General features: G+C 35.4%; 2 protein-coding genes across 2 annotated transcripts in view; both read left to right on the forward strand.

Moving 5' to 3' along the window:
* Positions 1 to 23,728, forward strand: part of Ccn — a 970,566-nt gene that overhangs the window by 910,778 nt on the left and 36,060 nt on the right. The gene's annotated exons all lie outside the window — the stretch shown is intronic.
* Positions 16,253 to 23,728, forward strand: part of LOC138713166 (medium-chain specific acyl-CoA dehydrogenase, mitochondrial-like) — a 632,224-nt gene continuing 624,748 nt past the window's right edge. Inside the window, exon 1 of the mRNA XM_069845008.1 lies at positions 16,253 to 16,426. The gene's annotated coding sequence lies outside the window, so the exon portion shown is untranslated. The remainder of the gene's footprint in view (positions 16,427 to 23,728) is intronic.

Genomic DNA, 23,728 nt, shown 5'->3' on the forward strand with positions numbered 1-23,728 from the left:
TTCTCATCTCTGAGATGGAATTTAATGCTTCGTTTCTTAATCGAAGTTAGAGGGGAAGCTATTCATAGCAGGACAATAATAAACATGGTACAAAAATTAAATTTCTAAAACCAGAACAAAGAAGAGCTATAATGCTGTTTTCGTCATCCAATGAAAACGATCTGCTTGTAGCGGTCATCGACTGAATTCTTACTGGTTGAAAATCTATCGCATACAGCAGTCGTTGGTTATCATTATACAAGTACTAACAACGGAAGGGTTTCGGCTCCAACAGGAATTTCGTATCCAAAATTTGTATATAGGCCCATCTTTACATCTCTGTAAAGCTCCCAAAAGCATTCGTTTGTGTAATGTGTGGTTTGTCTGTTAGAGCACTGTACAAGTTGAGGGGTGGGGAGAGCACTGCACAAGTTAAGGGGATGGGACACCTTACCCGTAAGCCTAGCTTAGCCTAGAAGCTAGTGCGAGTGGTAAAATGTCTCGAGCCCATTTAAGAACATTTTTCTCCAACATTCTGTCTGAAAATATTGCAGCTAATAAAAAATGTACACTGTTGTGTGAGTCATTGAATGTGCACAAGGACATAATCTTAATAAATAAATCATTCCAAGGCTAAGACATGGAATGTATGATCATTCCACCTAAAAAAAAAACTAAATATTTCCAGCCTCTGGATATCTATTTCCTTAGACAATACAAAATATTTGCAGTGCTTGGGAAAAGTGACACAAGTCAGTTTCCACAAACCTTTTTTGATAATTTATTGATAACTTACGGAACATCTGTTCGCTTTGAAAAAGAGACATAAGTATTTCTCCCATTATAATAATCCTTACAGAAAAAAATCAAATCGACCTAAACCAGTGTGAGTTGTCAATAAATTATCAAAAAAGGTTTGTGGAAACTGACTTACGTCACTTTTCCAATGCACTGCAGATATATGTTCGAAGGATAACAGGTTGCATAAAGACTCTTGCTGAGAATCCAGAACTTAACTTGGAAAATCGAGTGTTTATAATGAAAATGCACTCTGTTATTCATAACCAGTTGTCTGCTCCAGTATACCGCCCTATGCTTCAGTATTCCTGGCAGTCAGCTGGTTACGTGAATCCTGAACAAGTCTCGGACTTCAAAAATGTAATTCAGGTGGCATTTGATTTTTCAGCACTGGAGTGTGGTTCAGAAGATTGTTCAGGTGTTGCTTCTGCGTGTTGTGCTTATTGCTCTGCTCCATGCTGTTTCATGCATTTTGTAGAGAATCCTCATGTACATTTTTAAAGAAGTGTATTGACCAATACCAACCAAACGGAGAGTTACACAAATGAATGCTTTTACGGTCTTCATCACCATTGTGAAGTAAGCGTCTGTACAAATTTTTAACCAAAATTTCCTGTTCGAGCCGAAACCCTTCCCTTGTAAGTATGCAACGTTTAGTGGGCTAAACTGTTTTTTTTTCCGAGAACAAATGAAACATCCTTGGGCGTGGGTTCGAATTCTGCTTGTGTTGATTTTCTTGTTGGGTTTTCCCGAGGGTTTCTCCAACTTAAAGGTAAATTCTAGAAAATCATGCCAAAGTCTTATGGCCGGTTTTTCCAAGTATTGTTAGAAAATTTAACGACTGTTAAACTCTAAACAGTATATTATTTTAATGTACCGAAGTACATATGATATTTCCATGCAGATATTCTGCGTCATCATACGATGAAAGAGTAATGGAACGGGGAAAAATTCTCTCCGGCGCCGGGATTTGAACCCGGGTTTTCAACTCTACGTGCTGATGCTTTATCCACTAAGCCACACCGGATATCCACCCCGGCGTCGGACAGAATCGTCTCAGATTAAGTTCCAACTCTTGGGTTCCCTCTTTCATCTAAACAGTTTGTTAATTAATAAAATTGTATGTTTTCAACACCAGTTTAGTTTAACAGATTGTTAACAGTTTGTTAATTTTAAATGTAGGATTTCCGCCAGTTAACTCGTTTAACAGTTAGTTAAATATGGCCGATTTCTCCACAGCTGTTAGAACAGAAGTTGCAAAATGAATATTTTGTGTCTCTCTGTAGGGAATGTTTAGCATATGACTGGTAATATAACACTTAAAAAATACTTTGGACTGTTTAAATACATCAGTGTTATTTTATTTCTTTCGTATTTCGTATCCGTAATAGCAATGAGGAAAATATAACCTTACTTTGTAATTATTATTCAGCACGTCACCTACAAATTTCGTTTGTCAACTGTTTGTTTATGGAGCATGGCCTACTATAACAGGTTGTCATTTTATCCAAGTTTCATGACTCACTCTATAATATAGAATTTAAAGATTAATTTTAGCCAATCAAAAATTGTCTTACATGTGTAGAATCATTAGCAACTGCTGTTGAGTAGTTAAAATAGTGCTAACAGACGTTATAGTTAAGTGTTGGTTATCTTAACCAAAATTATGTTGAACAAATGGAAAATACATTAACAAAGCGTTAAAAATATACAAACTGTTAATTTAACATTCGTTAAGTAAAATTAAACATTACTTAGACAAACTGGCCATTAATCTTATCTTACTGTCATAAATATCTGAAATGCTGAATAACCTTGCATCTGATCCAACGCCATTGATAGCTCGTTAAAAAGTGACGGAGGGTTTATGAACTCCCTTTGTTTGCGTAAAACGTCTTGGTAGAGTTCCTTGGTAGCTCAGTTGGTAGAGCATTGACGCGCTCAACTAAAGATAACGGGTTCGATACCCGGCTCCGGAACAATTTTTCCCTTGAAATTATTCTCAATCAATCAATCAAACTGCTGTATCTCCTCATGAGGAGCATAGGGCATTCACAAAGTGCCTCCATCGGACCCTATTTGTAGCCAACTTCTTCACTTCGCTCCATGTTTTCTCCACCCTAGTAATTTCCTCCAAAACTGTTCTCTTCCATGTATTTTTTGGCCTTCCTCTTGTTTTACTACCCTGGGGGTTCCAATCCAAAGCCATTCTTTCTACTGCTCCATCTTCTTTCCTGAGTGTGTGCCCTTTCCAATTTCACTTTCGTCTTTTGATTTCTATTGTGATCTCTTTCTGATAAATATAAAAATAAAGAAATGAGATTAAATAGTAAAAAGACAGATAAAGTTATAATAAATAATAATACCATTGATACTGTTCAAGAATTTAAATATTTGGGTAGCATAATTGACAAGGATGGTGGAGCCTTTAAGGATGTAAAAAACCGAATAAAAAATGCAAATAGTGCATTTGTCCAGTTGTACCCAATATGGAAATCTTATATTATATCTAGATCCACAAAAATTAAAATCTTTAACAGTAACGTGAAATCAATCTTATTATATGGGTGTGAGACATGGAAAAAAGTAAAATTATACAAAATAAACTACAAACATATTTTAATAGATGTTTACGAAGAATTTAAAAAATTAGATGGCCAGATATAATACAAACTCAGAACTATGGAAGATAACAAATCAGAAATAAATTATTCTACATTATTATTATTATTATTATTATTATTATTATTATTATTATTATTATTATTATTATTATTACAGAAGTTATAAAAAGCGAAGATTTTGTAGAAAGGAATTGGTTTTCTCACATCGGGTCAAGAATTGCCAGAAAATGTGCAATGTCTCAACCGATGGATAAAATCAGACTGTAAATGTAGTCTATAACACAAAGTTTTTTACAATTCAGAGTAGATTTATTTCATGATTTTGGTTCAGAAATGTTGACTTATAAGGGATAAAGTGTATTTATACCTCAAAACGTGAACACCGCTTTCATTCTGGAACAATTTCACGGCATACATTACATATTCCGTGTCACAGAATGTGGAGAACATTCTGGAAGGCATGTGTGAATTCGACTAGCAAGCCCAACAGCCTGATGGTAACAGGTGCCAGCATCCCACACCGCACAGTCTGGGCTCCTCAACTACAGTTTGACGGGGACTTGAGAACAAGTGAATTGGTAGGCCTACTTATTGCGGTGGGTTTATCTGTTGTGAAGGTTTTCAGACATAGTAATTAAGTGATTTTCTATTCCAAATAAAAGAATAAAAAGTGTGTTTGAATATAATATAATATAATATAATATAATATAATATATATTATTATAAATTATGTTCACTCACAGATGTTATTCTTTTCATCCGGTATCAAAATGTATTTCTTAGTTTAATTTTCTCAAGATTTCCTTTGCCAATGATTTTTTTATTACAAATTATTTTGAAATGCTAATCTTTTTTCTGTCCTACATTAGTATCGGAGATACGTCTGTCTGTATTCATACAAATTCTCATCACTAATTTGATCACCTATTTCATCATTCCTATGCAACCACTTTCTCCTTTGAAAATTATCGCCATAAAACTAAATATAGTTTTGTATTGTATTGTATTGTATTGTATTTATTAACATTCCATGGTATTCATACATGCTTACAGCTAGAATATGGAACAAGTCAAAAAACTTAATACTATTATAAAATCTTAATTTATAGTCACAGTCTAGATGAAATATATACAGACGAGATTTACAATATAGTCTACTAGTACAACACAAAGTTTTAGTATCAATTTCATGAAGTGTTATTGAATGTCATGAATTCACCTACAGAATAGAAGGCGTGAGAAATTAGGTACTTCTTTAATTTGGCCCTAAATAATCTTATGTTTTGAGTTTCATTTTTTATATTGATAGGGAGGCTATTAAAAATTTTTACTGCCATATAACGCACTCCTTTTTGATAGCACGATAGACTTGCTGGTAGAGTATGAAAGTCATTTTTTAAGCTCATTCATGCTATGAACTGTTGAATTAGTTACAAAGTTTTCACGATTACATACGAGGTATGGGGGTAACTTGAAAATTGACATAAAAATAAAATCACCTCTTTTCCATTTTTCCTCTTGTATTCCCCTTCTTCCCATTTTATTCTCCTTTTTCTCCTTGTCTTCCCCTTGTTCTCCTTATATTCTCCGTGTTTTCCTTGTGTACCCCTTCTTCTCCTCCTCCCCCTTTCCTCCTTGTCTTCTCCTGGTTCTTCTTATATTACCCTCATTTTTCTAGTCTTAACCTTGTTTCCCTTGTTTTTCCTTTGTTCTCCTAGTCTTTCCCTAGTTCTACTTGCTATTTCCTGTTTCCCCTTCCCTTATGTTTGTTCTCCTTGTATTCCTTTGTTTCCTTTTCTTCCCCTTGTTCTCCTTGTCTTCCCCTTACTCTCTTCGTCACCCCTTACATTCATTGTATTCCCCTCGTTTTCCTTGTATTCAGCATATGCTCATTGTTTCTTTCTAGCACCACCTACATGTAGTTCTACTTCAAACTATACACCTGTCAAATTTCTCTTCTGTTTTGAAACAGTAATCGTGGCCATTCTACGAGACAACCATTACATACCTGCTATATATCTTCGCGACAAAAATAAATCCAGAATTTAAAACATCATTATTTTACATTATATTTAGAGCAATTGAAATGCTTCATGCAATAAAGATTTCAAACACTAAACTTTCTTTCCCTCAATTTAAAATCTAGCATTTCTTGCTGTGTCTCTCAGTATCGTCAGAGTGAAACTGAAACTAATCGGAAGAGAAATGTCGGCATATTCACAATTCTTAATTGTGCATAAAACTGTAATCAACTGCTATTTATGGCTTTATTTCACTTGTAGCAGTGAAATTGAAAAAATTACATCCATCTCTAACCTGCTATTGAATTGATTGCCCTACCTGTATGTCCTACCTTTTATTTATTCGACGTTCTTTTTTATTTTAATTCCTCTCTATAATCTTCTAATTTCTACTTTCTGTCCTTTATGTACATCAATTTATCTGTCTACATTTGCTTGTTTATCTTTGGTCTTGTTAATTGGATCAATTTATTTCCTAAAAATTACTTCTGCTTGTGGACATTATGTATGGATGTATGTATGTATGTATGTATGTATGTATGTAAGTTTTTATCTGTCTATCTATTTACATCTACCTGTATGTTTGTGTGTATCTATCTATCTATCTTGTCTATCTGCCTGCCTGCCTGTCTATGCCTGTCTGTCTATCTGTCTGTCTATGTGTCTGTCTATGTCTGTCTGTCTGTCTGCCTGCCTGCCTGTCTATCTGTCTGTCTATCTGTCTGTCTATGTCTGTCTATCTGTCTGTCTATGTATGTCTGTCTATCTATCTATCTGCCTGTCTGTCTACCTGTCTGTTTATCTATCTATCTATCTGCCTGTCTGTCTAGGTGTCTGTCTATGTCTGTCTATCTGTCTGTCTATGTCTGTCTATCTATCTATCTGCCTGCCTGTCTATCTGTCTGTCTATGTCTGTCTATCTATCTATCTATCTGCCTGTCTGTCTATCTGTATATGTCTATCTATCTGCCTGTCTGTCTATGTCTATCTATCTATCTGCCTGTCTGTCTACCTGTCTGTCTATGTCTGTCTATCTATTTGCCTGTCTGTCTATGTCTGTCTATCTATCTACCTGCCTGCTTCTATCTGTCTATGTCTGTCTATCTGTCTGTCTATGTCTGTCTATCTATCTGCCTGTCTGTCTGTCTATGTCTGTCTATCTGTCTGTCTATGTCTGTCTATCTGTATGTCTATGTCTGTCTATTTATCTATCTGCCTGTCTGTCTATCTGCTTGTCTGTCTATTTGCCTGTCTGTCTATCTGCCTGTCTGTCTATCTGCCTGTCTATGTATCTATCTATCTATCCGTCTGTCTGTCTGTCTGTCTATCTATCGTCTATCTGCCTGTCTGTCTATGTCCGTCTATCTGTCTGTCTATGTATCTATCTATCTGTCTGTCTGTCTATCTGTCTGTCTATGTCTGTCTATCTGTCTGTCTATCTGCCTGTCTGTCTATCTGTCTGTCTATGTCTGTCTATCTGTCTTTCTATGTATGTATGTATCTATCTATCTGTCTGTCTGTCTGTCTATCTATCTACCTATCTATCTATCTGTCTATCTATCTATCTATCTATCTGTCTGTCTATCTATCTATCTATCTATCTATCTATCTATCTATCTATCTATCTATCTATCTATCTATCTATCTGTCTGTCTATCTATGTATCTATCTATCTATCTATCTATCTATCTATCTATCTATCTATCTATCTAACTTCTTGTCTATCTTTCTTTATCTGTCTATATCTATCTCTGTTTCTCAGCCCTTCCATCTTCTTTGTGTGTCTATTTCCTCTATCTATCTGAAATGTCTGAGTTTAGACAGTACATATAAACGTGTGTGTTTATATCCGAAAATTGTATGTCTCATATATCTGTGTATGTGTTGTGTGTACGAGCGCGTGTTTATTATTTATTTATGTATGTATATACGGTCTGTACGTGTGTATGTACTGTATATACTAGTGAATCTGTATATCTGCAGTATATTACCTCTAAGTGCGTAGGTTATGGACGACTGAGTAGCGTATTGCCGTGTATCTAGCCCCCCCCCCTCTGTCACAGTGTTGCCGGGCTGTGGGTTGCATTAGTTGAAAGTTTGACAGACTGCGGTGTGCGGGGGGGGGGGGGGGGAATTCCCCCGAGATACCCAGCAACTATAACAAGTTCCTCTCCAGATAAGACGCCCCTCCTACATTACGCTATTGTACTTAAGTCGAGAGAGCAGGGCTACCGTATCATCTAATTCAGGGGGCGATCTACAGTGTCATGACTGTGCGAAGCAAGAAAACACCGAGTCGAGGGCAACTGCCCCCATTTGTTCCGTTCGCAAACTACAAACGTCATTTCCGAGTTTCTCTCTCTGATGTTATCAGATTACCAAAATACCAAGCCTACTGGAGTCCCAGGATGTCTAAGTAGGAGAGCTGTTTGTATTCCTCATACAGTCCAGTTGGCTTTGTCATTAGAAGTTTTATTGTTGTATTGGGCCGACAAGTTATAATATTGTTCGTGCTATCGTTGTAACATCTATATATATATATATATATATATATATATATATATATATATATATATATATATATAATTTGAACACAAAAAGGCATATGACTCGGTTAAGAGAGAAGTTTTATATGATATTCTTATTGAATTTGGTATTCCCAAGAAACTAGTTCGATTAATTAAAATGTGTCTCGGTGAAACGTACAGCAGAGTTCGTATAGGTCAGTTTCTGTCAGATGCGTTTCCAATTCACTGCGGGCTAAAGCAAGGAGATGCACTATCACCTTTACTTTTTAACTTTGCTCTAGAGTATGCCATTAGGAAAGTCCAGGATAACAGAGAGGGTTTGGAATTGAACGGGTTACATCAGCTGTTTGTCTATGCGGATGACGTCAATATGTTACGAGAAAATCAACAAACGATTAGGGAAAACACGGGAATTTTACTGGAAGCAAGTAAAGAGATAGGTTTGGAAGTAAATCCCGAAAAGACAAAGTATATGATTATGTCTCGTGACCAGAATATTGTACGAAATGGAAATATAAAAATTGAAAATTTATCTTTTGAAGAGGTGGAGAAGTTCAAATATCTTGGAGCAACAGTAACAAATATAAATGATACTCGGGAGGAAATTAAACACAGAATAAATATGGGAAATGCCTGTTATTATTCGGTTGAGAAGCTTTTATCATCCAGTCTGCTGTCAAAAAATCTGAAAGTTAGAATTTATAAAACAGTTATATTACCGGCTGTTCTTTATGGTTGTGAAACTTGGATTCTCACTTTGAGAGAGGAACATAGTTTAAGGGTGTTTGAAAATAAGGTGCTTAGGAAAATATTTGGGGCTAAGAGGGATGAAGTTACAGGAGAATGGAGAAAGTTGCACAACACAGAGCTGCACGCATTGTATTCTTCACCTGACATAATTACGAACATTAAATCCAGACGTTTGATATGGGCTGGGCATGTAGCACGTATGGGCGAATCCAGAAATGCATATAGAGTGTTAATTGGGAGGCCGGAGGGGAAAAGACCTTTAGGGAGGCCGAGACGTAGATGGGAAGATAATATTAAAATGGATTTGAGGGAGGTGGGATATGATGATATAGAATGGATTAATCTTGCTCAGGATAGGGGCCAATGGTGGGCTTATGTGAGGGCGGCAATGAACCTCCGGGTTCCTTAAAAGCCAGTAACTAAGTAATATAATTTGAACTGGTAATGGAAATTACGGGAAAACGTCTGAACGGATTTTAATTAATGACCCGTCACTTTGAAGCTTGGCATCCATGCATTTTCAAAAAAATAGTAACTTTCAGTGAAGCGTTAGTTTTCCTACATAATTTTCCTATTTTCCAAAATCCAACTTTCGTCAGTTTTGAGAACTAATTGCATTTCAGTATAAAACAAAACACACTCTACAATAAACAATAGGATATTACACGAAGACCATGACCTGTAGGATTACTGACATATTTAGAGCTCAAATTTAATTGGTTATTAAAAACTTCAAGACTTACTAAAAATAATTTACAGATCTGATTCTGCGGTGTGTAATTTTCTGAGTACAGCTGTGTATTGTACATTCAAATCTACAAAACTTGAAGTGGTTTGGTGACATTATTACCATTAGAAATTAAATATTATCATAGTTAATGCCGTGATGTGACTATTTTTCATTAATTATACACATTAATGCTATATTGATGATATGAAAGTGAAACGTTTTGGGGTTATGTAAGTAGATGTAGAGAATGTCTTAAATTAGATCTTCATTTCCATAATGTACTGAGTGGCGGCTATATACAGTGTGTTTCAAAAATACGGGGTATAATTTAAGGTATGTATTTCCCACATATAGACAATCAAAATAGTTCATTACAACATGTGTCCGGAAATGCTTTATTTCCGAGTTATGGTCTTCACAACATTAAAATTCACCGGAACGTTTTTCTTTCCGCAGGTCGTTGCCGTCAAAGGACACATTAAGAGGGCACTCTGACAGTTTATTCCGTGGCGAAGGTTACATTCAGTGTTGTGTAGGCGTTAGACTGTGCGACATGTATTCAAATCAAGAGCTGGCAGAGATACACTTCATGTACGGTAAGGCGGACGGCAATGCTGCGCTGGCTCGTCGTTTGTACCAGGAGAGGTACCCACAGCGACAATGTCCAGATCGGAAGACATTTGTACGTATCCATTACCGTCTGTGCGAGTATGGAAAATTTAACTCTCCTGGTTTGGGAATGGGACGACCAAGATCTACAACTCCAGAAGTACAGGAGGAGATTCTGGAGGCTGTGAACATGACTCCTTCTATCAGTACACGAAGGGTAGCGTTGCAAGTCAGTGTTCCTCATACGACTGTCTGGAGACTGTTGAAAGAGTATCAATTGTATCCTTATCATTTGCAACGTGTACAGGCCCTGTCACCAGCAGATTACCTTGCACGAGTTAGGTTCTGTCAGTGGTTCTTGCAGCAGTGTGGTGTAAATCCGAACTTTCCTGCCTTAGTATTATTTACAGATGAAGCACAGTTCACACGAGATGGCATTACAAATTTCCACTTCAGTCGTACGGTTCGCCGGTACTTGGATCGAAGGTTTCCTGATCGATGGAAGGATAGGTAGAGGTGGCCCAATTGCTTGGCCTCCACGCTCACCTGATCTGAACCCTCTCGATTTCCACTTGTGGGGCCATTTAAAATCATTGGTTTATTCGTCTCCGGTGCCTGATTTGGAATCCCTTCGGAATCGAATTGTGGCATGTTCTGAGGACATACACAATACTCCTGGAATTTGAGATCGTGTTCGCAAGTCAATGAGACATCGATGTGAGGTCTGTATTCAAGCAGCAGGTGGACATTTTGAACATCTTCTGTAATGACAACGATCTGCGGAAAGAAAAACGTTCCGGCGAATTTCAATGTTGTGAAGGCCATAACTCGGAAATGAAGCATTTCCGGACACATGTTGTAATGAACTATTTTGATTGTCTACATGTGGGAAATACATAGCCTACCTGAAATTATGCCCCGTATTTTTGAAACACCCTGTATATATATATATATATATATATATATATATATATATATATAACTAAAAAAATTGGACGAATAAATTGTATTTTGTGGGTAACTTTCGACGCTGGCCCCTGGACTCATTTCGCTGGCATTATCACCTTCATTTCACTCAGACGCTACGTAACTATCGCAGTTGATAAAGAGTCGTAAAATAACCCAATAAAAAAGAAGATATAACAGATAATAATGTCACTATTGAAAATTATGGAAACTATTTCCAAGTTTGTCCATTTGACATGACTTTTTGTTTTAATATGTCTCCTGGTTAGAAGGACCCGACCTTAAACGACACAACGAAACAAGACACAGTTTTGCCTGACTCAATTCCCCCAACTCGAGACAAATTCTATTTTACAGACGTCGCTCCTATTGACGTCATGAAGGCCATCCGACGCATTAAGACGAACGCTCAAAGGCCAGACAACATTAGCATATTACTCATAAGAAAATACAAGAGATAGTAATACCCACAATTGCACACATATTCAATAGTTCCTTAATCACTTCAACTTTCCCTAAAATATGGAAGCAAGCTTTCGTTCTTCCTCTTCCAAAAGTCAAAGTTCCCACCGACCCGAACGACTATAGACCAATCAGTATCCTGCCAGCCATATCAAAAGCACTGGAAAGAATTGTACACAGACAAATTACTAACTACATGAACGAACACAAACTATCCGACAAGTATCAGTCAGGTTTCAGAGCTGGACACAACACAAGCACTGCTCTACTTAAAGTGACCGAAGACATTCGTGAAGCAATCGACTCTAATAATGTAACTATACTAACAATTCTTGACCTTAGCAAAGCTTTTAACTCTGTAAATTTTGACCTGCTCACCCTTAAATTGAAAAATCTGCATTTGTCAGAGACTGCTGTGAGTTGGTTCGAATCCTACTTACGGGAAAGACAACAATGTGTTGTATCCGGGAATCGAAGCTCTTCCTGGCTTAACATAACATCGGGTATACCACAGGGTTCTGTACTCGGACCATTGTTGTTCACAATATATGTCAATGATATTACATCTCTTGTAAGGCATTGTAACTATCACTTGTTGCTGACGACCTTCAATGCTACATCTCTTCCCGGTTAAACCGAATAAATGACGCTATAGATCAATTGAACGAAGACATTGACTCGATTGTGACATGGACAAAGAAATTTCATCTTAATATCAATCCTGGAAAGACACAAGCAATTATATTAGGACACAAACGGCAAACCGACGCTGTAAAGCAACTCGACATTTCCCCCGTTAAAGTAAGTACGGTGCATATCCCTTTCAGTTCTTCGGTAAAAAATCTTGGCATTCACATGGATAATAATCTCAACTGGGACATGCAAATCACAGAAACCTGCAGAAAAGTATATTCTATTATCCATGTGCTAAAAAGGATAAATGTTCATCTTCCCTCTTGCTTAAAAAAGTCCCTTGTGCAGACGCTTGTATTTCCCTATTTTGACTATGCTGACATTTTACTGACTGACCTTTCCAGCGACAAAACGAAACTTCAACGTGCTCATAACTTGTGCGTACGTTTTGTAAGCAATGTTCGTAAATATGATCACATTACCCCATCCCTGGAGGCAATAGGTTGGCTTAAACTAGATAAGAAAAGAAATTTACATTCACTTCTCCTTCTCTTCGAAATCTTGAACTCTTCTATTCCTTCGTACCTGTCGTCTCGCTTCACTTACCTTTCTTCCCACCACAATCTGAACACACGCTCTCGCCATGAAACAATACTAACAATACCATCCCATCGCACCTCCTCATACTCATCCTCTTTCACAATAGCCCAGCCAAGACTCTGGAATTCGTTACCTGCTAGCATCAGGGACTGTCGAAATAAAACTGAATTCAAACGCAAACTTACTAGGCACTTGGTCAGTAATTGAGACTCGTTCAGACATGGTTTCTTGTAAATAGTTCTCTTAATCTATTACAAAATATTTTAATATCAGGTAATTTCATTACTATAGATTTTTGTTATTGTAGGTTTAATTTGTAATTCGGTAAATACAAAAATATTCTTTGTTCTTAACTTCTATTAATCAGGTAATCTTGTCGTACTTTTATTTTTATTGTAATTGTAATTGTAAATTTAATGTTAATTGTAATTTTATTGTTCATATTATAGTTGTAATCCCCTGGTAGAGGGGCAGAGAGGGCCTTAAGGCCTTATCTCTACCAGGTTAAATAAATAAATACTAATAAAATACTGAAGTCCGCTTACACCACCAGAAAATTTTAGGTCAAATAACTTTGAACTCTACTGTACGAAAATCCAGAAGAACTTCTGTCTTTCTCCGCCATATTAAGTACAATTTATTGAGATTATTTTAATTTCGTAATAAGTAGAATCTAAAAGGAATTTAAAACACTGATTAACTGACCTTTGTTAATCAGGACTTCGACAAAGTGAAGAGAAAATCCACTTCAATGAAATTTGTGGTATTTCTGTTTGTCTGCCATTAGCAAGGCCTTTTCGATTCTAAAGATCAAAGACCCGCTCAAAACCTCTTACTACGTTCATTGAGAGAGAGAGAGAGAGAGAGATCACGAACCTGTAGTCTCTCTAAACCTAATGTGATTACTGGTACAGCATTTCGCTTCCAGTATTGATCCTCACCACACAACTTTCCTTTGTAACCGCTTAATTATAAACTGATCTTCATAATTTAGACCGGCTTTACTAAATAATCATTATTAGTATCGATGTACTGTTGGTTAGAATGGTAGACTGCCTTTCTTTTAAGATTTATATTTCTCTTATCATAGACCCAAAGGCAGCCAAAGGCGTGGCTCAGGCGGCATTGCATTTGTCTACTTGTCCAGAATTGCGCTCAGGCGTAGGTTCGACTCCCGGCTAATTACCTGATTGGGTTTTTTCCCCGATGTAAGGAGAATATCAGGTAATATACGGCGAAGCTTTTGATACTATAAGCCATCATTTATTATTAGAGAAATTAAATTGTGTTGGAATTAAAAATAATGCTTTTAATTTATTAAAATCTTATTTAAATTATAGAAGTTCAAGCTATTAAAATTGCTAATGGATTAAGTGAATTTATTAAAAATAAAATAGGAGTTCCGCAAGGAACAGTCCTTGGACCGATTTTATTTTTAATATATATTAATGACCTTTTAATGATAGAACTTAAAGACTATGAAGGTGATTTATATTCTTATGCTGATGATACTGTTTTACCTTTTAGTGGAAAAACTTGGACTGGTGCTTATTATAATGCAAATTGCGGCTTAAAATTAATAAAAAAATGGTTCGATTTAAATTCACTTGTAATTAATAGAGATAAAACAATAGCTATCCCATTTTCTTTAAATAATAAAGGTAATAAACCAATTTCATCTACACTAAAATTAAAATGCATAATTTTGACTGTTCCGATATGAATTGCAATTGTTCAGTTGTTAATGAAGTTAATGGGGTTAAACACTTAGGTATAATTATTGATAATCATATAGAATGGAATAATCATATTCATTATATTTGTAATAAATTACGTAAAATATTATATTACTTTGTTGTTCTAAGAAATATTTTGTCAATTAACTGTTTACGTATAATTTATTTATCATTATTTCAATCTATATTTATGTATGGTATTATAGGTTGGGGTAGAACTTATAAATCCAACCTTTATCCGATAATTTTACTACAGAAAAAAGTATTAAAATTTTATTTTAAAAAGCAGAAAGATTACTCAACTGAATTGTTCTTTGAACATTTCAAAGTTTTCAACATTGAGCAAATTTATTATTTTATTTTGTTAAAAAATTTTCACAAAAATCTTAATAACTTCCAAAGGTATATACATAAATATAGAACTAAAAATACGAATTCTCTGCGTATATCTGAACCTAATTGTAAAACCATTGCAGCTCTTTATAATAGCATGAGTCAAGGTTCCAGATTATATTAAACAGATTTTATTCCAATATTATTTTAACAACGAATCCTCTCCAAATTAATAAAAAAAATGTGTATTGGATTTATAGTTTGGGTTTAAACATATTAAACACTTTTTAATCTGTATTCACTCTCAATTTTAATTTTATTTTTGTCTGCATTGGAATCCCCTCCTGAGCACGAGTCTTACTCATTCAGGAGTGGGCTAGTTTATCTTTCATTGTATTAACTTATTCTTTTTCCACATAACTCAAAAACTATCCAACATTCTGTGATGAAATTTTTTGTGTGTATTTATGCATGTCATATCTACAATATGATTCAAGATCACTTCTCTACCTTTGATAGATTGTCTGATAAAAAATAAATTCATTTTAAAAAATGGTCAAATATCAGTACTTTCTTCTAACACAAAATAAAAAAATATGAATTATCAAGGAATGTAGTTTAAAGAGCATGATATTGTAAACATGAGTTTCAGTAATAAAACAAAAGAGAAAGAGAACATGAAAAAGTTAACAAGATTATGATTTATGACGGAAAAGATTCATCACTGCATAGTGAACTGCAACCATTTTGATTTTGTAAAAATTATATATATATAAATATGTTTTTTAATCGTAAAAATATATATTTTTAATACAGTAGAATGACAGTGTTTTACGCATACTAATTTTCATTATTGTACAAGATACAGTAATGGAGGAAAAAAATGTTGAAAGTTTCCAAAAATGTTACTGCTGTAAGCTGTACCTAACCCCATAACCGACTGAGCCACACCAATGGCTATACGTTGTTTTAGGGCTGGAATTGTTCTGGGTGCATTGCCTCCACACACCTTCGTTTTGAGGTGTCCCCATAGGAAGAAATCACATACCGATACAGGCTGGTTGCGCGGTATGTTGAAATGCAGACGGAAAGCTAATCGGGTTTGCACCAAACTTTCGTTATGAAGATAATACGCTTTGAGTTCGTGTAATATTTAAGTAAGGCAAGATTGGGGTAATAAATTAATTTTTTAAGGAACGAATTTTGTAGTTTTAATATTGCATTTTCTTTGGCAGTGCGTAAAATGAATATCAGTGCCTAAAAAAATGATTTCTTACTTTTTACGCACTAGTGTTTTAAAGACTCAATTTACACACGATCATGCAATAGTAATATACGTTACAAGAGCGGTGTGTTGACGTTTTCATGGTCGAGGAAAAGAGAACATGAAAACAAACATACCGCTCGTGTATCGTACATTATTTTGTGCGAAGATCGTTTATTACATACCTGAAAGACGAATTTCTAATTAGTTGCAATGAAATCTCCATCTTGGTTTCTGTTTAATGACGGCAACTTCGGAAAACCAAAATATCTTTCTTCAACATTGTTGCTATAAAATGTTTTCTGTGTTTACTACACTCCAGCAGGCCGTGATATACGTCTGTCTTTTTTTTTTCCCCCAGTCTATAAATGCGAACTTAAAACAAACTGTAAGGTTATGTAATGATTTATTTTTCATTTTAATATTTTAACAATATTATTTATATAACATATTGCAGTAATAACATTGGCATCTGGAATCTTGTTGATTTTTTCACGGCTTCCTTAATGTTACTTGTATCAGGAATGCAATAAGTTTCGTGGAGTAGTAGACTTTACTTAATTTTTGCAAATATTTAAAAACAATAATTAGCATTGCAATTTAGGTGAAATTGCAGTGGTAAGTCTCCAATTTATAATTACTACTATGTTAAACGTCTCTAAAAATAATATGTTAAAAGCCTAAAGCAGTAAAATGAATGTCGCGCTTAAGCGGTAAGAAGAGGGAAATTGTTATGTGTGTTCCGTTGGGAATACTGAATGTGATATTTCACACTTACCGCGTATTGGTTCTGTGCGGAAAACAAGAAAATACTCACGATCTCGCACAAAGATATTTTGTCGTTGTCTGAGTTCCACATTAAGTGTGCACTCACAATGTTCAGTCTCTGTGGCCAACTTCATTTTCTAAGTCTGCAAATATTTATGACGACCCACAGTTTGATCGCCGCGCCGGTCAAATTGATTGAATAACAATGAATGATGGCCGGTCGGCAGTCTGCTTATTTGCGGGGATTACACCGCTAAATAAACACGGCAGCAATCCCCGCCGCATCATTACGCCGCAGTTTTAAGCGGGTCCGATGAACTAGACCGAGCGGGTCGGACCGTGATGAAAACAAGCCAATAATTAAAAGCTTTACCGTGTCCGTCTCCTAATGGATAACCGGACCGGTCGAACATTCCGATAGATACTGCAAATAAATTATCGCTGAAATGCACAGCGCAAAAGATACAAGCTGTCCACGTCAGAAAAACTTCCATTAACATTTCAGTTGCATTCCTCTTGCTTTGAGTTTTCTTTATTCGTCTCTCCTTAAAATATACAGGAACATCATTTTATTTTTACTTCAATTTTTATTGTACCTGAGTTTTTGAATGTACTTCACTCTCACCCCCTTCTACTAAGGAAGTTCCAACTCCACACAGAACCAAGACCGCAGTTACTGAGTATAGTACGTTCCAGAAATATGTTCGCGTTTTCCAGTGACGGAAGAGCTTTCAATATTGAATCATATTTTCGCACAGGTACTGTCCGTTTGCCTACGTCGCATCCCGATTTCCCCCACCTGCTTCTGCTCGCCCCTCTGTAATAGCTGGACTGACTTAGCTCTTTTCTGAAAACATTAATTTCTCTTAGGAATTGGAAGTTTACGTAATATTATACAGCTGTTTAATTTAACTTAAAATAAAAGGGCCTCGTTAAGTAATTAACAGTCACGTGATTTCCTCCCTTTCTACAATCCTGCGGCATAACCACTTGGACGGACAGTAGATAGCATGTCTGAGTAATTTTATATTTTCGGGTCGGGCAGAAGTGAAGATTGAATTTACAGTACGCAGAGTAGGTACAGAATTATTTCAACATGAGTTACTAGTACGAAGGACGAAACTGGCAATTGGAATTAGATGCAATAGTCTATATTGCGATAATATGCACAAAAGAACTGAAGCCTGTATCGAAATGAACGGCCACCATTTTCAAAATTGTGTTTAAATATTCATATTATGATTATTTTTCAATTTAACTTCTTTCTCTATATTGTACGCTAATGTGCTGTAGACACTGCATAATGAATACGTTCGCATGGATAACTCACTTCGTGAGTAAAAACACTTATTCTTAATACAGTACTGTACTTTGATTAAAGAAAAACCTAATGAAAATTATCAAACTCAAAATCGCGATATTTTCTAGTTTACGTAAATGGATTAACTACTTTTCTTCCTTCCTATACCTAGTAGAGTGATTTGCGTTTTACGCCAGTATCATCCAACTCCATTCTTGTAGGGGGAAGCAAGCGGTGTTTCCGGTTCTCTAAAGGTATAGACAGGTTAATATTAAAAATGTTAGTAAAAATAAAATGATGGCCCTGTATATTATTATTGCAGGTATACAGGGTGGACCGCTCGAATGTACCTAATTTCAGTTGCATGTGACTGGTGAACGGTTGAAGATATGTAGAACCAAATACCTTACTATAATAATACCGGACAGCTGTATACTAGCAGCATTGGCGTGAGTGCAAAATATCGCGGACCAGACATCTAGCGGAGAAGGATGGAATTACGTCCACATATACAAATATTAACTTAGCGGGATTCGGACTATTGTTTAAAAGGTGAGTTACTAATGTGGAGTAATATATGAAACAGTTAAGAAATGTTGAATAATATTTAATGTAAAATTATCTTATATCAAAGCTGCATATTATGAGAAATATTGCGTACTTCATATTACTTTCCGTAATTAATTGTTACATATTTTTTCTTTGGTTTAGTGAGACAAAATCAATTCTGATATTAGGAATGAATTTACAGCAATGCTTTATATACGCATTGCTGACAACTGCAAAGATAAAATTGATAGTAATCTGATGCTTGTAATAATTAGTAAAGGCATGTGGACAACAATAAAACTTAATTTGATAAAACCTTAAAATTTCCGATACATTTTAACTTCTATTCGTTTATTAGGTATAGATTAAAAAGCCAATTTGTATGTTTCTATCAACACAAAGACGAAGGAATTAGGCCTACTAAAGAATGTTGTTGACTCACGTTTTATGATCCCTCGGAAATCGAAAGTACGATTTGGAGCAATTTGTAATGCTGCAATTGTCACAATTATAAACAGCACATATACACCCTGACATTTTAACACAGCACTAATTAATAAAACTATTAACTAGCCCAGCAACAATATACATTGCAGTTGATTACAGCTTGTTTCATGAGTATCACCACACCGGCCGCCTAGGTAGCAGCACCAGCGTCGTTCGCACGTAAAATTGCTAGCTGTCCGGTATTATTATACACGTAGTAAGGTATTTGATAGAACCTTACGGTAACGTATATATGAAAGTAAAACTCAACAAGTTTCGAATCCTGTCGGTAGATGGTGCGCAGACACGGTTTCTTTTCGTAGATTGTATCGATTGTCAAAATGGCGACACCGCAGATGAAAGCGCAAACTGTGTTGTGGTATGCGGAGTTTATATCAATTGTTAGAGTTCAAAGGGATTATCGGCGAGTGTTTAACCATGATGATAATTATACACAGCATTTAAAGGGTGTAATTGATATTTTGTTATTGAAGTGTTCTATCAGTGAAGAATTATGTTGTGTCAGTGAAGTGTGTTGTGTAAGTGAAGTGTTTTTCTGTCAGTGAAGCTTTATAGTTTATAGTGGCAGTGCAAAGTATTTGAACAGTGAAATGTTTTTGAAGTGTTAGTGAAATCAGGATAGAATCAGTGAAATGCGTCGTAGTTCCAGTGCAGTGAGTGAGTTGACAGCGAAATGAGTGTAGTGTTGAAAGGTACTTGTGCAGATATGAACATATCATACTCGTGGGTTTTAGTTCGAACATAGGTTTAAGGTACAAATTAGATTTACAGTACTTTAAATGTTATTTTAACCGATCGTGCTTCATTTAATTTAGGATGTTCCCTGTTGTTGTTGTTGTTGTTGTTGTTGTTGTTGTTAGTATTAATTATTAGTATTATTATTAATTGTATTTTTTATTAATTGTGTTTATTATTGTCATTATTGAGTGTAATTAGTTACCACTGCCACCGGGTATATACCCATTGCAGTGTGAATAAATACATACATGATGCTCCAACTGCTAAAAGCATTAAGAAGTGGCACGATACATTTTTAGCTACAGGATCGGTGTTGAAGAAGCATGGTGATGGTCGTAGAACATCCGAAGAAATGGTTGCAAATGCTCAAGCCGCGTATGGGCGAAGTCCGCGATCAGACAAAAACAATTTTTCTGTCATTCCTCCCACAACTATTCACTGAATGCCCCTAACCACAATTCCTTCCCGTGATTTCAGACTTCTCCACTTAATACAGCTTGACTAAACAAAACAAGTAACAAGCAAATCTGTGCTCGTAAAAACCCGCCACTGCAAACCACCAAGCTGTGATCGTCACAAATGGAAAGAGGCACAGGAAGTTACGAACGAGAGTACAATTTCGAACGGATTTCAGTGCGTACGATTCGCCTTATCGGAATCTGATAAATTATTGGATTGAAACATGTCTCATACTAAAATAATTAAATTCCAGTAGAAATTATGAATTCAATTTATATCGGCTTCAGAAAAAATGATCGCTGTCGGTTCTCTCTTGTTTCTCGCGCAATCACATCTCTGACGTTCGCCTGTTTATGTGTCCTCAAAAATGTAATACTTAAAATTAAATAGCATAATATAAATTATATACGTGATATTTTATTTTTCAACAGTAGTGAAGGATAACTTGTTAGTCACTATCATCATCAATAAAAAACAGAGGCAATCCTCCTTAAAATATGTGATTGGTTCTCATCCAAAAAATTAGTATTAAATTGTAACAAAATTAACATAATCCAATTTAAATTCTGCCCAAATTCAAGTCGCAAATTTCAAGTGCAATTTATTAACAACAGGACACTAATACAAATAACAAAACCAAATTTCTTGGCTTACAAATCGATAATATATTAAATTGGAAAAATGATATTAAAGAAATTATTCCCAAACTAAATTCAGCATTTAATACTATAGTCCCGTCGCTCTAATTTCCGGCAGCCAATCACGTAACAGGTCGGCTACATTTAAACATGTGCGTCTTGTGATTCGCTGATGAAGATGTTAAGCATTTCCTAAGGTTCCATAAATACTTAATATAATCGCCCGCCATTTTAGCTCTTTCGTTTGCATTCGCAGAAAGCACACGAAGACGTTATTTGCCGCTCAATTATTTGCTGAATTACAGTTCGTTTGATTTATTATCATAGGAGCTGCGAAATTATAATGTTTAACAAATAGATTACTCGTCTGGTAGCTCACCAACGAAAGAACAAAAATGGCGAACGATACTATCTACCTAGACTTTATAGAGCCTTGACTTCCTAAGACGTAAGCAAAGAGGAGGAGTCACACCGGGAATAACAGCGTCGCGACTATAATATTAATATTATACGTACCAAGCGCTCTAATCATTGAGCTACGACGAAGTTCAATCCACAGCACCGGATCGAATCCCCATTTTCCTATGTTTTCCCCTTTGTGGCCTGACTCCAAGTTCGACATGTATGTTGACATTTTTATATTAAATCAACTGCAATTATACAAGGAGCGCACTCAGTTCAATGACTTGGTGGCCGGGATTCCACAGTCATATGCACTGTTGCTCGAAGAATCTACGTAAAGTTTAATTTTCTGGTTCTACAGAATATACGTCTGTTACGGTAACAATTAATGTTATAGGAGCAAGGGAAAACACTGCATGAAGGGGATTCGATCCGGTGCTAAGGATTGAACTTCGGCGTAGCTCAATGGTTAAAGCACTTGGTACGTGAAACCATGGACTCGCGCTCGATCCCCGGCGCCGGGGCGAATTTTTTTTCCCCTCTATTATTATTTGTTACCGTAACAGACGTATTCTGTAAGACCAAAAAATTCATCTTTACGTAGATAAATTCAGTATGTTTTGCTATTAGACCTATGCAAAACATAGTAAATATCAGTACCTTAAATATATATACTTTCCATATCTCATCTCGATAATGGGTTTTGGAATAATATTCTGGGGAAATGCTACAGATAGTAACAGTATATTCCTACTACAAAAAAAGAGTAATTAGAATAATAGTAGGTGCCAAATCTAGGGAATCGTGTAGGATCATTTTGAAAAAACTAGAAATAGGCTAATGAGCATGACTTATCAGTATATTTTTCCATTAATAATCTTCCTCCTATGTAATCATGAAAACTCTGTAACTAATTCAGCAGTTCATAGTATAAATATTAGTCAAAAATGACTTTCATACTCCATCGGCAAGTCTTCGTGCTATCAAAAAGGATTGCATTATATGGCAGTAAAAATGTTTAATAGCCTCCCTATCGATATAAAAAACAAACTCAAAACATAAAATTATTTAGGGTAAAATTAAAGAGGTGCCTAATTCCTTACGCCTTCTGTTCTATAGGTGAATTTATGGCATTCAGCAACACTGCATGAATATTTCTGACTTGTATTAAGTATCGATACTGACCCTTAGTGTTGTACTAGTAGACTATATTGTAAAACTCTTCTATATACATTTCAAATAGACTGTGACTATAATTAAAACTTTGTAGTACTATTAAGATTTTTGGACATGTTCTATATCCTAGATGTGAAACTATATATAATGACAAGAAACGTAAATAAATACAATACAATCATTATCATCATCAACGATTCCGAATATACTTCATTAACAAATAATAAAACACGTCAATTATCAATTCTGAAATGTATTTCTCTCCTAAATACGAAAAGTATCTCCTTTCTTCTATTACTTCTGTGCACAATTACTTGTTGTAGAACAGAGTATCAATCTTCATTTTAACCCTTAGATTGGCAATGTATCCTATAGGATAAAACAGGTTAATAGTCTGTCTATATATAGACTATAATTTGAACTGGTAATGGAAATTATGGGAAAACGGCGAACGGATTTTATTAAACGACCCGTCATTTTGAAGTTTGGCATCCAAAGATTTTCAGAAAAATAGTAATTTTTAGTGAAGCGTTAGCTTTCCTACATAATTATTAAAGAAATTACCCCCAAACTAAATTCAGCTTGTTTTGCTATTAGATCTATGCAAAAGATAGTAAATATCAATACCTTAAAAACAATATACTTTGCATACTTCCACTCGGTAATGAGTTTTCGAATAATATTCTGGGGAAATTCCACAGATAGTAACAATATATTTCTATTACAAAAAACAGTAATTAGAATAATAGTAGGTGTGAAATCTAGGGAGTCGTGTAGGACTATTTTCAAAAAACTACAAATAATGCCCATGGCTTGTCAGTATATCTTTTCATTAATAGTCTTCCTCGTATGTAATCGTGAAAACTTTGTAACTAATTCAACAGTTCATAGCATAAATACACGACAAAAAAATGACTTTTATACTCCATCGGCAAGTCTATCGTGCTATCAAAAAGGAGTGCGTTATATGGCAGTAAAAATTTTTAATAGCCTCCCTATCGATATAAAAAATGAAACTCAAAACATAAAATTATTTAAGGCCAAATTAAAGAAGTACCTAATTTCTCACGCCTTCTATTCTGTAGGTGAATTCATGACATTCAATAACACTTCATGAAATTGATACTAAAACTATGTGTTGTACTAGTAGACTATATT

Source organism: Periplaneta americana, chromosome 14, assembly GCF_040183065.1.
Source record: "Periplaneta americana isolate PAMFEO1 chromosome 14, P.americana_PAMFEO1_priV1, whole genome shotgun sequence".
Classification (NCBI taxonomy): domain Eukaryota; kingdom Metazoa; phylum Arthropoda; class Insecta; order Blattodea; family Blattidae; genus Periplaneta; species Periplaneta americana.